General features: G+C 36.0%; 1 protein-coding gene across 2 annotated transcripts in view; it reads right to left on the reverse strand.

Annotated features, from left to right (window-relative positions):
* LOC106867500 (semaphorin-5A) overlaps window positions 1–7,609 on the reverse strand; it is a 308,833-nt gene that overhangs the window by 148,543 nt on the left and 152,681 nt on the right. For both annotated transcript variants that reach the window (XM_052968682.1, XM_014912385.2), the window contains exon 3: window positions 2,958–3,009. The gene's annotated coding sequence lies outside the window, so the exon portion shown is untranslated. The remainder of the gene's footprint in view (window positions 1–2,957; window positions 3,010–7,609) is intronic.

Raw genomic sequence — 7,609 nt, forward strand, 5'->3', positions numbered from 1 at the left:
GGCAGTGGTGGTGGTGGTGTTGGTGTTGGTGTTGGTGGTGGTTGTGTTGGTGGTGGTGGTGGAGGTGGTTGTGTTGGTGATGGTGGTCACTGTGGTGGTAGAGGTAGCTGTGGAGGTGGTAGTTGTGGTGGTGGTAGTTGTGTTGGTAGTAGTGGTTGCATTGGTGAAAGTAGAGGTGATAATGTTGGCGATGATAGTGGTAGAGGAAGACGTGGTGATACTGAAAGTGAAGGTGGTAGTGTTGGGTGGTGAGAGTCATTTGGCATTAGTGATGGAGGTGTAGAGGTGACAGCGATAGTGCTAGGGTAGTAATGATGTTGATAGTTATGATGCCCATAATAATGGTAATAGTAGCGGTGGTTGTGGTCGTGGTGGTGGTACTGGTAGTAGTACCGGTGGTAGTAGTACTGTGGTGGTGGTGGTAGTAAAATTAATGGTGATGTTAGTTATGTTGCTAAGGTAGCGGTATTAATAGTGATTGTGACTGCAGTATTTAGTAGCAGTGATAATGATGATGATTCAGTTTGCATTGGTAGCAGTACAGATGGTAACGGAAACATAAACGATGGTAGTGATGATATAGTATTGGTGTTGGTATGGTATTGGTAGATGTGGTACTAGAATTAGTAGAGGTGATGTTGGCAGGAGTGGGTTGGGAAATACATCAAGACCATCTGCTTTACAGATAAATTGTTGAAATTTTCTATGGCGCCATTTTACTCATGTAAAAGCTACAAAGTTCCTAAAGACTTAATGCAGGTGGCATTCCTTTTACAGGAATTTTTGTTTTAGCTTGTTCAATTTCTATTTATTCACTCAACTATCTACTAACGTTATACTTCTCTTTATAAAGCTGCTAATAGCATTTGTTAACTCTATCGATACCAACCCAGTATCATAGTGTTTATGGCTAAGAATTTTGCCTTGCAATCATATGGCTTTTATGATCATTTCCACAATGTAGCAGCCATGGGCCAACCGATGCCTTTTTCAATGTATTTGGTAGAAAGAAACTGTCCAGGAGCTCAACACATATGTATAATTACATATACACAGGTAATTATCGAAAACTTACTCACCTCTACATTAATCAACAAGTCTATGAGTGAAACAATGGGACCTATACATAGTCATTTGACCAGCTAGAAAAAGCAGCTGAATCTCTTTTCAAATCATCCCATTTCACTATCTTGACAAGACTGCATGCTGAGAGTAGGTCCATTTATTTCAACCATGTTCACCACTCCCATTCATCTTTCAGCAAATTAACCACAAGTGCAACACTTCACTCTTTCCACTCTCACTTTTCACTCCAACTGAAACTTTAAAAAAATCAATGAGAGCTAAATTAACGAGAAAAGTATCTGACTTCAACCCTTTCTGTCATGTCTACTTGACAACCACTTTCTCCATAGGGACCATAGAGTAGGAAAACTGCTTGCCCTGCCCACAGCTGATAGCTAGATCTTCTAGACATATGACAACAGCTATGTAGTATAACTCCAGAAACATGCAGAATTGTTATCTTGCTTCTTCACTTGCTGTGCATCCTGAAGAAGTCTCAATAACAATAGTTCTAAACCTCTAGAGTTTATCTAGAACTAACAATAACTGAACCTGGCTCCTTAAGAGCACTGTCAGGATGGGAATATCTGGAAGATATCCATTGCCTCCAGCCTGAACTTCTTCTAGAACAAACATTCAGTTCATTCTTACTGATCACCAGAATTTTCTCAAGAATATCGCCACTCTTCCTTATCACTAGTTCTCTATAAAAAGTTAACCTGGAAATTGTACAGATTTCATGATCCAAATCTTTACAATCTCAAATTTTAATGGATTGTATTATCATTATTATTATTATTATTATTATTATTATTATTATTATTATTATTATTGTTATTCTTTAAGAGAAGCTTAAAGAAGAGAATATCTTTTGGCCATATCTTTTAATATTTTCTTAGTACAAGAAGCATAATCAGCTGAGTTGACTGTAGTATACAGTATTAAATGCTAACATAGGGGTTAGGGAACAGTTGATTCTATTACCCCCAATAGTTGAGGGTACTTTATTTCATAAATCTCTGAAGAATGAAAGCATAAGTTTACCTTGGCATAATTTCAACTCAGAACATAAAGGGGTGATTTTAGTATAATGCTACTACTTATTTCATTGATCTGGAAGGAAAAATGGTTGAAAAATATTTCACCCCTTTTTCCTAAAATATCTTGAAAGGAGACAAAACTGACCATTATAGGATTCAGAACCTGGTGTATAAGAAAGAAGACTGTACAAGTACAAATGCGTGATGGACATGGAGGCTGACATTTGGATAAGAAAGAAAAAAAGAAATGTGCCAAATGATTCAAGTGGAAGAAACCTGCAGAAGAGAAAAGCAGAATAAGAAGACAAGGGATGAAATGGTAAAGGTTGATCCAAAGAGACTGTCTCTCACAAAGGAGAGATGACAAAGGACTACAACAAGTGGTAAGATGCCGAGCAAGCAGGGGAAAATGGGCGGAAAACTGATGATGATGATGATGATGATGATGATGATGATGATGATGATGATGATGATGATGATGATGATGACAATGACGATGATGATGACGATGATGATAATGTCTTGAACTTAGAATCATTAGACCTCAATTGATATTACAGAAAGTACCTATTCTTATATCCCTCTAGTTTCTGCTTCATTCTCCAGAAAGTGAATAATACAATAGAATCTTTAAAAAGGAAAAAAGAAAAAGAAAATTACTAAATGAGCAAAGAAAAGGGGAAAAAAAGAGAAAAAAATAAAGGGAATTTTATAAAAATACTGCTCATTGAAGCATTTCTAAACGAAACTAAAATGAAGAGAAAAAGTGTAGCTTGGAAGAAGTTTCTTAAACAATCATAGTTTGAACTTAAGTGTAGAGTATATTATAAAGACGAAATGTTGCAAACTCACCTTACTGTGTTACGGTTTTTGTCCAAACTTAGCAGCTGAAGTCAAACACCATCTGAAAGATGGGAAATAATGAAGTAGGTTAATTAGATTTCTGAGAGGGTTTTGAGTAGGTTTCCAACACACAAGTAGTGGAAGGCTGTTAAGTTAGAGAATTATGTGGGACTTAATGTCTTTGGCAGCATGCATGCACATACACATGCACACACACACACACACACACACACACACACACACACTCATACACACACACACACATGCACACACACACACACACACACATTTTGTAAATTCAACCATATACACATGAAACTATAATCATACATACAATTATACATGCATCTGCAGAATATATAAATATTTACAGATACTCACCTATACATAAAACATATTTGAGTGCAAACACACACACATACTTATACATACATATGAATATACATACGTATACGTATGTGTGTGTGTGCATGTGTGTGTGTGTGTGTGTGTGTGTGTATACATGTAGCTTCATGCAAATCAAAAGTTACACACTTATATAACTATTGATAGTTTAACATTTTCATAGCTTCACCGACAGGAAAACACGTATGTGTGAACACACAACCATTTCATTATACAGGCAAACATACATGGAAACGTGTGTGTGTGTGTGTGTGCATATACACGCACACACACGTGCTATCATTATGTTTACGATACATAAGAACATGGAAAGACAGTCACGCAATCCAATATTTAGATGCTAAGGATACAGCTGTGAACATACCTATACACATGTACATGTTTATTATGGGTAGGAATAAGTAATGAGATGAAAGTCCAAGCAAGAGAGAGAGAGAGAGGGACATACAGACAGACATTCAAACAGACAAACAGACAGGCAGAGCGGGAATAAAAGTGAATTAGAGGGAGTGATAGAATGTAGTACTAAGAGTTAGGTAAATACAGTATTATATGGAAAGTTAAAAGAATATGAATGTGTGTGCATTTATGTGTGTAAGTGATGACAGAGCAGGTGAAGAGGAAGAGAGAGGAAGAGATTCAAAAGGGAAGTGAGAAGAAGAGAAAGTGGGATGGAGTGAAAATGAGTGCAGTTTTGAATGACCGTGTGAGTGTGGGTAAACGAGAGTGAAGAGGAGAGATATAGCTCGAAAGAGAGAGGAAGAAAGAGAGAAAGAGGAGAGGAGAGAGAGAGCGAGAGAAAGGAAAGATTGAATTAATGAGTTTGAAAAGAGTTATTAAATGACTAACAGAAAGAAGAACAGTTAAGATAGAAGTAGGGAAAAGAAAGACTGGAAAGAGAAGAGCAAAGAAAGAGAGGAACGAGAAGGAAATGTGGGGGTGAGTACACACACACACACACATATACATATACACACACACAAGAGAAGACAAAGGGTAAGAGAGAAGGAACGATTGAACAAATGAGTTTAAAAAGAGTTATTAAATGACTAACATAAGAAGAGACAGTTGGCAGAGATGGAGAAAGAGACTGAAAACAGAAGAACAGAGAAAAACAGACATACAAGGAGATACAGAGAGGAAGACACATGCATAAAATAAAAGATACACACATGCCAAAAAAAAAAAAAAAAAAAATACCCATACACACATGCACACAAAAACACAGAGTATTACAAGAAAGAGAATTGGGCAGTGAAAGCTGACTGAGCATTTAAGAAAATAGATTAGTTTTCAGGTTTATCTTCATCTGTGTTGTTTTATCTTTCAGCCCTTGGAGGGATCGTTTAGTCTTGATTTGAACTTGAGATGTCTCACTTGACAGGAATAAAATACACATTTGAGTATAGATCACACACACACAAAACAAACATCTACATTTGACACATTTCTTTTACCTCAATTACAATTTTGTTGAAAAAGAAGAGACTTGATGAAGAAATCCTTCAGTTTCTGACTACAAGACCAAATAAAGGAAGATTGTTAGGATACTGGATTAGAATTCCCTTCTCACAGCTAACTTAGGTTACACATATGTTTATGTATATATGCATACCCAACACCTATTGGATGTCTTTATGTACACATATGAACACATGATGAGTTACAGCACAATGTGTTATCATCATAATTCCTGCCACAATATATTTTTGTTTTCTTTTTGTAAAATGTGCTACGATTCCTAAACCCCTTGTTGCTTCGTGATATGAGATAGAATGGATTTAGAACAGTCACTAAATAATAATAATAATAATAATGATAATAATAATAATAATAATAATAATAATAATAATAATAATAATAATAATAATAGAAACCTTTCTATTGTAGACACAAGGCTTGAAATTTGGGTGAGGGGCACACTCAATTACATCGACCCTAGTACTCAACTGGTACTTATTTAATTGACCCCAAAAGGGGGTGAAAGGCAAAGGAGTTGATTACATTGTCCCCAGTGTATAACTGGTGCTTATTTCATCAACCCCAAAAGGATGAAAGGCAAAATCAACCTCGGTGGAATTTGAACTCAGAATGTAAGGCAAGAATGTAAGTCACAACATTCATGCAATACTCAGTTGGCATTTCTCCTATCAATAAATCACCTGCTTACTTTGTGCCTTTTAAAGACATGCAGAAAAAAAAGATCCCTTACATGAAAAACACAGGTAAAGACTAGCAAGAGGCATTGGAGGGCATCCAACTGTATAACATCATCATCATCATCATTTAACGTCCGCTTTCCATGCTAGCATGGGTTGGACGATTTGACTGAGGACTGGTGAAACCAGATGGCTACACCAGGCTCCAATCTGATTTGGCAGAGTTTCTACAGCTGGATGCCCTTCCTAACGCCAACCACTCCGAGAGTGTAGTGGGTGCTTTTACGTGCCACTGGCATGAAAGCCAGTCAGGAGGTACTGGCAACAATACCTCAATAACATATTCATCTCCAGTGGTTCTCAAAATGGGCAGTGGAAAGATCCAGGGGATCATTGAAGAAAAGTAGGATGATAATGGGGTGGCCAAAATGTGTGTGTGTGTGGGGGGGGGGTGATAGATGTAAAAAAATATATATTCATAGGTTAATTAGGCTTAAGTTTTATTTGTGAAATGCAGTTGTTTTGAATTTGCTGCAGAAAGTGGTTTGTATTTGTGGTGGGGAGAGGGAGGAGTGCTAGGAATGTGGCCTGAGTGCCAAGGGGTTATTAGCCTTAAAAAATTTGGGAACCACTAACCCATGCCAGTATAGAAAAACGAGCTTAAAACAAAGGAACAAATATAAACTGGTAGCTTTTTTCATTTAAAGACTGTGGTTTCAAGTAAATTTATCATGGCAATTATCACTCAGGGAAAAATAGACTCATTTTTTGAGCAAAGCTCAAACAGAAATTAGGTTTGTTAGAAAGCATAAAATCTGACTAAAGATGTATTATCAGATGACTGAGAAAGAATGAGAAAAGAGCTTATCATTGACCTATAATTACTGATCTAACAAGTATGGGGATGAGACAAGCCAATCATGATGATGATGAAAACAGGTGGAAAGAAATTAAGGATGAGGTGACTCAAGAGAGGCCATGGAAATGGAAAATGAAAAGATGCTATTGTTGTTAATTAAGGTCTGATCAAGGAGATGAAAGTCATTCTAGCTAAGTTCATCATTTTAAGTATCTAGGACTAAAAATCCTATATATTAAATGTGATCATTCAATACATAAGGTGGTACAGTGTGATTTAAGAAAGATTCAGCTGTTATTTCTAGCTGACCAAAGATGTTGGTAGTATATCAGGTTTAGCATGATTCCTGACCACAATGAAAATATTTCTAATGAGGTTGATTTTGGCATTGATGGTGCCATTATTTGTTTCATGATGATGATGATAATGTGATGATGATGATGATGTGTATTCACCAAGAAGCCACTGTTTTTGATACATTTTCCAATGACCTAGTGAATATAGAGTAACAGAAGAAAGAGCTAATTCGGTCAGTTGTTGGATAGATGTGTGGAAAGAGATATGTTTTTTTACACTTACATATATATAAACACAAACTGCACATACACACATACACAAACGATAAAAAATTTTTAATTTGCATGTGTTGTGTTTATGTATGTATTCTAATGAAAGAGCCATCAATATAGAAATACCAGAAAACTATTTTGGTCAACAAATGAGAATAGCCCCTCTTTCTCTCCTCCTCAATATGTACACACACACACACGCGCGCGCGTATATATATAATGTATATTGCGCAGATCTATTCAATAAACTTTAAACTTTTACATATACAGACATACACAAAGAGAAAGGAATGCATACAATGTATATATGTGCTTTTCTAATCAATTGTTGTGATGCATGTATAAATAAATTTACATGGAATGTGTGTGTACGTGTTTATACTTGGGTATTCACTGATGTAACGTATATATATGAATCGTGATTAAGTGTAATGTCTATATGCACACCATATGTATGTATAAACACAAAGCCAAACTCTGAGAGTAAGACTGAAACAATGCAGTGTGTGTATGTGTGTGTGTGAGTGTGTATGCATATACAAATATATACACGCATACGTACATGTATTTATATATAGTTATATGCAATTATATATTACTGCAATGCATAAATGAGTGTGTGTGTGCGTATGTATATATATATATATATATATATATATATATATATAT

Source organism: Octopus bimaculoides, chromosome 6, assembly GCF_001194135.2.
Source record: "Octopus bimaculoides isolate UCB-OBI-ISO-001 chromosome 6, ASM119413v2, whole genome shotgun sequence".
Taxonomy (NCBI): domain Eukaryota; kingdom Metazoa; phylum Mollusca; class Cephalopoda; order Octopoda; family Octopodidae; genus Octopus; species Octopus bimaculoides.